General features: G+C 44.7%; 1 protein-coding gene across 3 annotated transcripts in view; it reads right to left on the bottom strand.

Moving 5' to 3' along the window:
• SHROOM3 (shroom family member 3) overlaps positions 1–12,675 on the bottom strand; it is a 102,123-nt gene that overhangs the window by 89,052 nt on the left and 396 nt on the right. The gene's annotated exons all lie outside the window — the stretch shown is intronic.

Below are 12,675 nucleotides of genomic sequence, written 5' to 3'. Positions count from 1 at the left end.
CTGGCACTCAGCAAGCCAGGGTGTGAATGTACAGCACACGAGCCTGTTGTGTACTGCTTGAAGCAGGGCACTACAGAATTTTCAGTGTGCGGTAGTGGGGTCCACACGGCCAATTAGTGTGTGGCAGGCTGCCACGCTGTACGTTCACACTCTGTACAGACCGTGTAGATGAGCCCTAAGATAGCAGGTGATATTTTGTTTACTTCTTCAAATTCCTCTAATAGCTCCTATCCTGAAGCTCTAGAGCAGTGCTACTCAAAGTGGTGGTCCGTGGACCGGAGCTGGTCCACGAGCCATCGGCTGCCAGTCTGCGCGCACATTGGAAAAAAAATTGCCAGTCCCCCACAACAGATAGGTTGAGAAGCACTGCTCTAGAGGATCATGCAAATTGTTTAAATACAAAGGAGTGGGTAGACATCCCAGAGATAGTGACTAGCCCATCCAAAATCACACCCATCCCACACAACGCAAACCTCCCAGCCAAGTAATAACACCCCTCATCTGACTGCCCTCTTGCCAAAAGGCTTGGGAGAGTAAGGAAAGCATAAAGTGTGCTCTTGCAAGTCAACAATTTTGAGCTTTGTCAAATCCAGTGGAGAGAAGTGGGGTCCAGAAATTGCCGCAATTCCAGCTCCCTCCTGTTCCAACCAGGTGGCTGTTAGTTTAAGCACTGAAATTGGCTATCACTGCGGCAGAACCACATGAGGAGAGATCAGGTCTACCAGAGAAGTGCAAAGTGTCATTATTGAAGGCACAATGCTGCAAGCCTTACTCACATGAGTAATGCTCACTCAGCAGAGTAGCTGCATTCACATTAAACAATGTGACTTGTAACATGGCCTTGTTATCAAGGGGACTACTCTGCTAGATAAGGATTACTCACATGAGAAGGGCTGCTGGATCAGGCCCAATGTACATAAAAACTGGCTTTTAAGTCTATTTTTTAAATCCAATTTCCTGTCAGCCCTAAATCACAAAAGAAGTCTTTTGCGTTTGCTCAGTCCTAGAATTACACCCTGTCCAGAAAACAAATCACCAGACATAATTTTGCTCTTAGGAATGGTTCGTGGTCCTATGGTGCTAGCATGGAGACTAAATCACACTTTTTACTCGAAAGAAAGAAAAATCCCTTCAGATTAGGGTCAAACTCTTTGGCAGGGCAGCCTGCGGGATCAGTAGTTTGGATGCCTGCACTGCAGGCTAAGCTGGAGATAAACAGAGCTGTTCAGTTTACAAAGCCACTCTCACTTCCCAAGAACTGTACTGCACTCTGCACAACGTACGAGTACACATTTTAGAGGCCCACTCTTACATACACTGCTGTAAAGAAGGAGCAACTCTATCGGAGTCAGTCAGTGAAATTACATGAGTTTAAAATTGGCACGAGAGCAGAATTAGGCTCCAAGAGTTCACATTGCCCTCTTCCCTTTCTAAACTGTAGGTGAAAACAAGAAGTCGTCTAAATGCCGTACTAGTGACCTGGAGATTCTGGTATACGTATACTGAGCAAAGGGCTCACCGAGAGGCTGCCTCTTCTGACCTCCCATCAAGATCTGGGATCTGTGAGGCATTCTTGTGGTCACTCCATCCCAAAGGCTGAACTGGGAAACTTCCCTCCCACCCCCCCACCCCCTTCACAGACAGTCTATCAGTGCTCAGGTGTAAGTGCTTTCAGACCTCAGGGCAAGGTGCATAGTTGGACCAGGCGTTCTCTGCTCTTCTGCGACACAGTTGGGAGGGTTCCTGTTTCAGCCCTATGCAGGTGTGGCTAATGGTAGGAGTGAATTGCTCTGCTGCTTGTGGTAGACAGAGTTGGGTACACTGACAAAACATTTTTGCATTTCATACAGTGCTCAGATGCTGCAGTGATGGGCACCAGCACAGATTCAACAGAGATACTGAAGGACCCCATGGCACCAGCAATGCACAGCCTCACGTTGGGAGCCATGCAGAGTTACACCATCCCAGGGAAGCTCTGAGAAACCTTTTGCTCCTTAGAAGTAATATTCCTCTGGAGCGCCTTGGTGTGCAAAGAGAGCACGCATACGGCGGCACCCCTTCAGAGACTCGGTCTTCAGGAAGTCAGTGTTCTGAGACTGACTGGGAGAGAATTGCTATTTTCCTTGTCTTCCAGCATTCAGAGCAAGTCCGCGGGCCAAATACAAATTCTCCTAGGCTGGTGTTGGCGTCGTAGTAGGATGATGAGAGGTTCTCTGCTACAGAATGGAAATCAGTGTGAGCCCACTACGTCACCTGCCCTCGGGGAGCAGAGGCGGAGGGAATCAGTCACACAGGAGAGATTCATTTCATGCATTCTAAAATAACTGCCTCCCACTCTCCTTAATAAATTTGCTAATACAGCCTGAACGCTCAGAAACATGTGTGAGCTGCAGCCGCTCAAGTCCACAAATAACACCTATTAAAAATAGACATACATGAGTAAACAGTGACTCATGCTTTCACTGACAAAAAGCAGGGCAATTATGACTCCTAAGATGACACTCACATGGTTCTGGTTTTTGTGAAGCAGCCAGAGACCAGCTTACAAAGAGTACTGTAGTTGTACATTTACTTGCATGAGCTGCCAAGTCAGGAGTTGCTAGGTATGGGCCCAATCCTCTTCCTCTGGCACCGATTTTAGGGGAGCAGGACTGGGATCTCCAGTACATCCAATGTAGTAGCAACAGGATGTGTTTATCATACATGATGTGCGATCGCTATATTTTGCTAAATGAAAACTAATCATTAATGGCTTTCTCTGGAGTGTTACTAACAAGCAATAAGAACAGTGAACAGACCCTCAGCTGCAGTATAGTTCCAAAGAACTATGAATAGAAATTCACATGAATAGAAACTCTATTTCTTTGGATCAGGTCCCTGCTGAAGATCTGGTTCGGTCTCGTAAGGGAGGAAAATGAGCAGTGTCAAAATATAAAACACTCTGTTGATTTTAATATGTGACCACTAATACAGACGGATCTGAGCGGCACCTTCCCATCTTCATTAACAACGAACGCACCAAGATACAGACGTATGGGTGTTTGTACAAACACACACTTGCCTGTATATTTAAACAAGAGATGATACAAATGAGTGAATAATAAAAACTCCCTTACACTCCTGTGACAGAGTTTTTAATTTGTGTTTTTTTCTAATCACCGTTAAAAAAGGGAAATAAACATAAAAGATTATGTGAATCCAATGTGATGGGTTGGCTCAAACTCACAAGCACTAAATAGACAGACGGACAATTTGACATGATGGGAAAGTTGAGGTAGTGACAAGCATTTTGACAGACTGATCCTAAATTAGCATCCGAGGGAGTTTTAATAAAGCTCCAGTCCCCCTGAGACACTGCTATATTACAACAATGCTACACAGTCCTAGCACTGGAATAACTGGGGATTCCAGGTATTCCTATAACTATGGGCACAGGCTCCCCTGTGTGTGGCTGCCATGTAGTACAGGACTCCACCAACAGCATGAACTAGAAGGGTACGATAACTCAGACATTTTCCTTCTTCCTATTTAAAGAAGGCTGAGACTTAGGCTTGGACTGAAACACAGGGAGTACAAATCATCAGCTGGAACGAGTCCCAACTAGCAAAGGGAGTGGGAGAGTGGGGTGGAAAGTATTCTAGTCAGTAAGTCTTTCAGTCTTATTCCCCATTGTTTGTCACCAAAAAGCTGCTGCATAGAGAGATGAGCTATTCTTGGTTCACATAAATGAAAAAAAGATTTGATATGAAGTAAAAAGGACAATGTCAAATGCCCCGAAAGACTCAATGTCTTGAGTCTGTAATTTATGTTACTGGCTTCCTTGTCAATGTAGATGCCAGGCTTCAGTAAATCTGGAGCAGCCCATGCAGGGATTCTGGCAGCTGGGGCAAAATGCGAGGCCCGTGTCACGTTTGCCAGAGCAGGAAGGGCAGGAGTGGGATGGAAGGGAGGAAATTAGTTTCTGAAATAAAACATAAGCTGCATTTGAGAAGGTTGATTTCCTTTGAGGGGTTATTTGCAACTATAACTCACCCACAGACCATGAGGAGTGAGAGCCACGGGGGAAAGGGGTCAGAGCCAGGGATATCAATCAGAGATGGGCAACACTAGTGGGTGGTTTAGGTTTTGCAAGACTTCCCCAGTAAACTTTTGGTTTTGCAAAACTCAAACCTTACCCAGGAGCGGTTCAGAACCAGCCTTTTTAGCCAATCCTCCAAAGCTTGGGGAAGTTCAGATAAATGCTTCCGCCCTTGGCTCATCTCTACTACAAATTAATTCCTGTAAGGTAGAAAAAGAGATGCTCACATAAATGTAAGGCGACAGACACTCTTCTGGATAAAGGTATTTTTCCCAGTACACAAAACCGATTTCTATTGGTCTTCCCCCTGCATTGCGAGTCTCAGGGTCACCATACTGAGCCAGGAGGCTTATCGTTAAACCAAAGACAAGAAAACTCCCTACAACGTAGCAGGATATGATCCATCATTGTTCAGTTTCACTGGACAATGGCTCCATTCCTTGTTACCACTGGAATACAGATAATAGAAATTCTGAGAGGAGACAGGGGAAGGTGTTCTGTAAACACATAATGGAGAATTAAAAAGCAAGACCTGCATTTAAGTCTTTCCTGGCAGCCAGGAGAGGCATAAAGAAGGAAGCACAGACTGGCAGATTTCTCCTGCTTTGTAAAGCTGCTCTCTCCTTCTGAACCGCTGACAAGCAGATTAAAAAAAAAAAAAAAGGACATTTATACACCAAAGAAAAGGGAGGAGGCTTTTGAAGTCCTAATTAACAGACTCTGTCCCAAGTCACTGCAGTTCAGCTGCAACACAAAAGTTTGACAGAGATGCATGGAACCACAACAACTTGCCTAGACAGTAAGACACTATAAACAAAACCAGCCACTCTGGAAACCCGACCCCCTCCAAACCTCCTGGGCAGAGGGGTTTGCCGTTGGGAGGCCGAGTCTTTTGCACTCACTAATAAATTTAATTTAGAGAATCTTTTGTGGGTCCTTTTTAAAAAGGTTGTTTGTTGATTAAAGCAGCAAACAACAAACTTTGCCTTAATTTATGCTTCTTTTAGCATTTCGAGCTTGGGGGGGATGCTTTTTATAGAAGTTAATGAGGCAGAATAGCTTCCTTATGGGAAAGATATTTTCTCACCAAATTAAAACCTGTGTTGGGAAGAAAAAAAAAAAAAAAAAAGAGAGATGAAGGTGGCTTTTCTCTAAGAAGTTAAATAAATCACAGAGCAGGAAACTTCTCCAACACTTGGAACTGTCCTTATCAGAGGAGATCTGAGAACAGCACCTTCACAAGATGTTCTTTTTTGGAATTTTACGTTCCTTCTTTTCACTTGTACGGTAATAAAGCATTGTTTGCTGAAAACATACAAACAGATCACTGGGGGCTAGAGCATGGTGTTACCATGAGCTCTGAGAGGCTGCTCCTGGGACAACCTCACTCCCCACCCACCACTTTAGAGGGTGGTAGCCCCAGGGCAGCTGCATTTCTTGCCCCCCCCCCACCCCCAACTGGGTATGCGGGTAGCCCATGCAAAGGAATAAGGGGGGATGCATGAGATCCCATTACTCCCCTGCATGGAAGCTAATGACCAAGCCCCATGTTAATATTCTTTCTGAATTAAAGCATCACCTCTGTTTTAAATACAGGTGTTTTTGCTAGTGCAGTGCTGTAGAATGCAGATTTAGGGACTTTCAGATCAGACGCTGTTATTATCTGTACCACAGTAGTGTTCAAAGCCCCCAGGCAAGATGGGGGCCCGTTGTGCTAAGCGTCATACACAGACATATTAAGAGACAGTCCCTGCCCCATGGTCCTTACCATGTAAATAGACAAGGCAGACGAAAGGACTACTGCTCTTTCTGTTTTCCTGAGGGCGAACGGAGGATTGGTGAAGTGCCGTGGAAGGACTTGCTCAGGGTTACACACAATCTTTGGCAGACCCAAGAACTGAATCCACAAAACCATCCTTCTTCTCCCTGGGCCTCTGGAGTTGCTCCGATTTCAGCGGAGTTCTACCAGATTTACACTGGCGTCACAGACAACTGAATTTAGCCCAGCCATCCTCATTGCCCTTCCTGCAAGTTTAACTCTTTGTTTCAGCCCTTCTGCTTGGCCAATCAGTCGGGCTCCTCAGTCTCCTGACCATCCCCAGCCTTAACGCTGTGAAAGTGTGAGCATCAGGTTGTCTGACTTCAGCATTGGAGCAACCTTTGTTCCCTTGTAACGGCTAGAGAGGGGGAAAATGAAAGTGAAATGCATGTTTATTGAATTCAGTGCCAGGGAAAGATGCAGACTTAGCAGTGCTGGAGACTGAACTGGACTCCTCGTTATACAGAGGCCAGGTGTTGCACAGACAATGGCAGTAGCAGCTCCACTGCAATGTTCTTCAACTCTGAACTGAAGAAACCACCCTCGAGGCATGGTTTAGTCCTCATGGCCCATTCAGGTAATGGCCATGTCTTTGCTGACGTGGCCAACGTGGGAGCTAGGGTGACCAGACAGCAAATGTGAAAAATCGGGAAGCGGGTGGGGGGCAATAGGAGCCTATATAAGAAAAAGACCCAGAAATCAGGACTGTCCCTAGAAAATTGGGAGCTCTAGTGGGAGCTGACAGTACCAACAGCAGTGGTAGTGTTTGTGACGCTTCTCCTCTGGCGACTGGCCTGAGACCATAACACTCACACCGGCGCTGCCGAACAGCCGTCAAGGTGGTAGGAGCTTTCACTCACAGTCATCTCAGAATGGAAGCCAATGACCTGTGCTGTGGTGCAGAGAGAGGGCTCTGGGTCTAAGTATTCCAGACAGGCTGCTTAGATCACAAAGCCCTGCCTCTGACTAGGATGGGAGTTGTATGACTTAAACCCCTTTTCACCTCTTGAGCATTTCGGAGATTATGCCAATAGCCGGAAGTGTCACAGAGTTCTAGTTATGGATTGAAGTGTTGCCAAGGCGCTCAATGAAACAAGCCAAACCTGAAACCACAACTGGTCATAAACCTGAGAGAACAGGAATGCTTTCTGTTTACTTTGAAACTGTAGTGGAGCCATAGCTATGCTGAACCCCGTTAGCTCTGGAAGTAACCCCCAGTGTCAGCTCCAGGTGGGAGCACAAGCCAGGCCAGACGGGAGCAGGGCATCGGGCAGATGAATTCCCACAATGCTTCCAAAACAATCGATCACACTGGCTATGTGAAAATGGTCTGGTAAAGAATCCCACAGCCCTGATTGGCAAAGGCTCCTGTGCCTCCCAGGTTCAGTCCATATTTGGAGGATGACAAAAAAGGGTTATGAATGAATCAATGCAGGGTGTGTAGGGACAAAGGGGACTTTACTATTGATTTTATGGTTTCTAAAGAGCCAGGGTAGCAAACAGCGCACAGGTGGTGGAGTCTATTGCGTTCACTGTACGCCATGTTGTAGTCATGTGAACCAAATGAAGTATTTTTAAAGCTTAATATTGGAAGATTCATCTAATATACAATAACAGCCATCAGTGCCGGATGTAATTAATTCCTGGACAAACAGGCAGAACAATGTCCGCAGAGGATAGAAAAGCTCAAAGTCTGGTTCTACTTCCAGCACCATGAAAGAAAACTTCCCATTAGTTCCTTGCTACAGCATCCTTGAATGAATTTTTCAGCACACTGATGTCAAGTTAAAACTCCCAGGAGGCCCCATTTTGAACTTTTCAGTTTTTGGATGTTTGGTTTTTTGGCGAAATATTGACATTTTCTGTGGAGAGCAGACACTTGTTCTCTTGGAAAACAGTTTCAACAGAAAAATTGACCAACCCTAATCCCGGGGCTAGACTGTGGCTACCCTCGCTTCCCCCCCACCCCCCATTGATGCAAAAGTGGAAAACAAGGGCACATGGAACCTTCCACTCCAACCCTTTCATCCTTATGCTCCCCGAGTACAACGACAGAGAGTTTAGCAGCAGTGGTATAACCCACCAAGACACTGCCTGCGTCCCACACCTGCCAGAAAGCTGGACCAGTGCAGGGAGGGCTGGTGCACATCGCAACCTATTCAAAGTTGCACCGGTGACCACTGCCCTGCGTGCCCCCAGCAGCACGGTGCCAGTAGTGCTTACCCAGCACTGTTAATAGAAAGGGTGAGAGGGAAACTATTTTTATACCTCTTAAACAAAATTCTCTTTTTAAAACTATGTTACACACTCTCAAGCATAACCAGCTGGATTTTATCCAGTGCTCTGTCCTGATTCCTGGTCATGGGAAATATGTACAAAGTATAGACAAAGAAGTTACAGCCACTCCCAGTGAAACCCAGCACTACAGGAATGAGAGAAAGAACTCAACGGACATCAAAGAGTAAACAGCATGGGAAATTCCAGTGGTTCGGAAGGGCTGATTAAAAATCAACTCTTGCAAACCAATACAACTCTCGACGGCTGATCCGGAAAGCAATATACTATGCACGTTAGAGAGTGATAAACTGGAGTCTGAGAACCACTAAATACTCCCTTTTGGTGCATGAAAAGGTATCAAAAGTATACTAGCGCCAACTGGAGACAGCTGTTGCTGTGGAGAGGCATGCAAGAGCATATCAGCTGGCGTGGGGAAAACTGAGGAAGCATCACAGAGACTGGAGGCATGCTGAATGAGAAAGCACTAAAGTCAGGGAGTAATACAGGGAGAAGATAGAATCTCAGAGGGAGCATCAGAGGACTACAGTAAACTATGACACAGGGCTTATCTGAAAGCTTAAGCTGAAAGCAAGGAGATTTGAGCAAGTGTGAGAAAGGCAAGCCTTGAGAGAGCCCAATGAAATTAGCTGATGGAAAAAGTATGCAGGTGGGGGACAGGTAATCTAGGGGCTGACATCAGATGTGCTGGGAGAAGACATTGTGGGGAGAATGAGGTTTGGAAGCACATGGGGGAATGGAGGTGAAGCAGTTCTGGCAAAGCACAATCATTAGTTTTCCTTCTAGATGTCCATTGAGCACTCACCCATAAAGAGCATCTATACTCCATCAAATTACACCCTGCAGTGAAACAGTCTCCCGGGCTTCTCTTGAGTGAGACAATGATTTCATGATGCTTTGGGGACATTAAAATATTTTCCTGTCTGCAAGGCTTATGGGGTAAGGCAGCTCTGTCCACAATGAGATGGTCCACTTATCTATCTAGTTCTCTTCTATCTGATCCCTCCCTCCCTCTTTCTCTCCCTCTCCCTCCCTCCATGTGTTATGTGCAAATGTGCAATAAAATCTGAAAGAGTGACTCAAAATAATGGCCAGGAAGTGCAGAACTACAGACTGTGGGGTTGCTTTCTTTAGCCTAAATGAAAATGGGCCAGATCTTGAAAAGTGCTGAGGACCTAGGGCCTGATCCAAACCCTCTGAAGTCAATGAGAGGCCCTCTGCTGAGCACAGGCACCTCACATTAACTGTAACAGAAATTGTGGGTGCCAAGCAAGTTGGAAGGATATTTGGGCCTAAAAGCCCTTTCTAATTAGTGATAACAGAAGTCTGAACTAGACTAAACACAAGTAGACACTACAGTACTTTGACTTGGCCAACTGGGTGGCCTTGCAAACAAAGAATCAGAGTATGATTTTCAGTGAGTCATAGCTTGAGTTTAATCTTGCTGCTTATTTTTAACGGCTTTCTGCTGAATCAGAGATGATCTTCACTGTGTACACAGGTTTCAGAGTAGCAGCCGTGTTAGTCTGTATTCGCAAAAAGAAAAGGAGTACTTGTGGCACCTTAGAGACTAACCAATTTATTTGAGCATAAACTTTCGTGAGCTACAGCTCACTTCATCGGATGCTCAGATAAATTTGTTAGTCGCTAAGGTGCCACAAGTACTCCTTTTCTTCTTACTGTGTACACAGTAACTCACCCGTTATTTGAATCTTTGAATACAATGATTCAATAAGAAATTGATACAAGTAAGATTGGGTTTTTGGGGGTGCTTTTTACGATTATTTTTCTTTAAAAAAAGAAGAGAGTCATCCAGGATAACACTTTGCTTCACTTTGACTGTTCTTTTGCTGGCTCTTCTGAAATCATGAGAAATATGTATGTTTCAGCACAGCCCTGGAGAATTTAGCCGCACATATCCTCACCTCCCCCTGCTCAGTAATGTAGATGAGGATTCTGAGCTAGATCTTCTACACTTTCCACAGTATGCATCCGATGAAGTGAGCTGTAGCTCACGAAAGCTTATGCTCAAATAAATTGGTTAGTCTCTAAGGTGCCACAAGTACTCCTTTTCTTTTTGCGAATACAGACTAACACGGCTGTTACTCTGAAACCAACCACAAATGTGTTGTAATGAATTCTGAAACCAGACCAAATCTTCTTCGTGATGTTGCAAAATCAAAACTTCAACCAGATTCTCCAAGATTTGGGAGCCGTTTGGCAAATCTGGATGTCAGTGTTGCTCCACATTAATAGCACCAAACCTAGGCCAACTTTCTTGGGTCTGGACCAAATTTGAAGTAGCCTTTGGCTGAATTTGTAGCTTCCAGTGCAGTGTAGATAGTGTGAAATTTGGTGGTTGTGGTTTGAGTCAATCCCAAATCGAAAAGCAAAACTCAAAGGGTGCAAATCTACGTAAGGTGAAACCAAAAGGACAAAAACAGAATGCTTGAACCACTGTGAACAGATACTGCTGGATATTTTACGCTCAATTCTATTCCTACCCTGTTGGAATTGAGAAGCTATAGACCTCAGCTGTGATGTTGGTTGTGTAAAGTTCTCGTTGCCCTTATTTTTAAGGGCGGGGGAGGGGGGCAGTGCTACAAATGGACATGGAAGCTATTCAGCATGTGCAGTGCACCCAACATGGGACTATGGACTTCTGCGTTCTAGTCCCAGTTCTAGCCGGCTCCCCTTTGCGATGCGGACAAGTTACTTAAGATGTGTTTGACTCTGACGCCATCATCTGAGGAGAGCTGGACAAAAATGTTCCATCCAAACATTTTCAATGGAAAATGGGATTACTAGTTCTTACCTATGGCTTGCAGAGGTATTGTGAGGAATGAGGATGATGAGTTAATGTCTGGAAAGTGCTATCAGGGTGTAAAACACTAGCTAGATAATTGCTAAAGCTCAGAGCCTCCAAAGGTATTCAGGCTCCTAACTCCCTGCTTTCAATGGGAATTAGGCAACTAAATACCTTTCAGGATCTGGGCCCTAGTGTTATTGTCTGCCTATTTTGGAGAGCATGTACATTAGCTAGTGAAGGAAGGCTCTGAGATACTCCCCTTGAAGTACTGTACATCCTGGGTGTATGTGTCGTTCTACAGTACTTCTGACTAGTTTAACAGGCCAATGGATGTCACTGTTGCTCCACATAAACTGCACTAGAACAGAATTAAAAGCAGACAGTTAAGACATAAGTGCTAGCAGGACAGTTCTTGATGGTTTAGGTTTGGCACCACCTTTACCGAAAACTGGGTGTGAATTGTGTGTACATAGGAAGCTCTTTTTCAAGCGCTTCACCTTTAGAAATTTGACTGATACACTATTATTAGCAAGAGAGATAAGGTAAGGCAAAGAGCTATGCACACACAAAAAAGAAGGTGAGGCCTATCGCCAGGGCTTGGAGAGCCAGAGGGTGGAGGCAATACACACGTGCTTGTAATTAAGGTCAGGGTCAGTTCAAGGAAGGCCTCCAAAGCTATCCCCTCCTAGAAGGCTCAACATTCATTGTGTGAAATTCTACCCTACTCCTCACCTTACCACTTGTTCCAGACAACAGTATTTTCCCAATTAACACGAGGGAACATTCAGATACACCAGAAAGGCTGAAATTCAGGCCATCCAAGACACGGTTTTATTTCGATTTCACATCTCTAACATATACAACCTTCCTAAATGTTTACCTGGCGGGAACAATCTGGACAATCTAGTGCCCTGGGGGAAAACACAGACACAGGGTAACATTTTTTTTTTTTTTTTTTTAAAGTGTCTAAGTCATGTAGGGGCATACGCCTCCTTTTCAAAAGCACCTAAGTCACGTAGCAGCCTAAGTCTCATGGATTTTCAATGACTCCTAAGTGACTTAGGAAATTTTGAAAATGGGACCTAGGCTCCTGAGTCATTTAGATGCTTTTGAAAAAAATTCACCCACAATTGACTAGTTCTCATCTTTGAAGTTCTCCTTATTCCCAGACTTTTCCAAACTGTTATAAGCATTAGTGTTGTTCCTGTTCACACCACCTGATTCACCACTTCTCTGTTGACTCTATGTAGGACCTCAGTGAGCCACTGATTAATTTGTTGCTGCTGTATTATTAAAGAGGATTCACTCACTGTGCAACTAGATACTCTCTGAAAAGTGTGAAAAGAAACTAGGTCACTGAGAGGCTATTTTAGTGATAGCCAGTAATGCAGCTGCTATGTTTCTAGGTCAGTTGCCACTTCGATTCTAATGGCTTTGTAAGGGTCTACAAAACAAATGCAGTGTTCACTCTCATTCCCATAAAACATAGAACTACAAGCCTGTATTAACATTTTTCTTGATATAAAAGGTTTTCAGGTGATTCCCACTGATTGAATGATTGATTAGCACTGAACCACAGACAACTGTTTGCGAAACTGATGGAGAAATACAGTTATCACGACACACGACGAAAGAAAATGTGCCACATCGTTCTTAAACCGATACATAAGGCTG

The sequence above is a fragment of the Chelonia mydas genome, chromosome 4 (genome assembly GCF_015237465.2).
Source record: "Chelonia mydas isolate rCheMyd1 chromosome 4, rCheMyd1.pri.v2, whole genome shotgun sequence".
NCBI classification, from domain to species: Eukaryota; Metazoa; Chordata; order Testudines; family Cheloniidae; genus Chelonia; species Chelonia mydas.
Note: the sequence above shows the minus strand (reverse complement) of the source record. Positions and strands in the feature narration are given on the sequence as shown.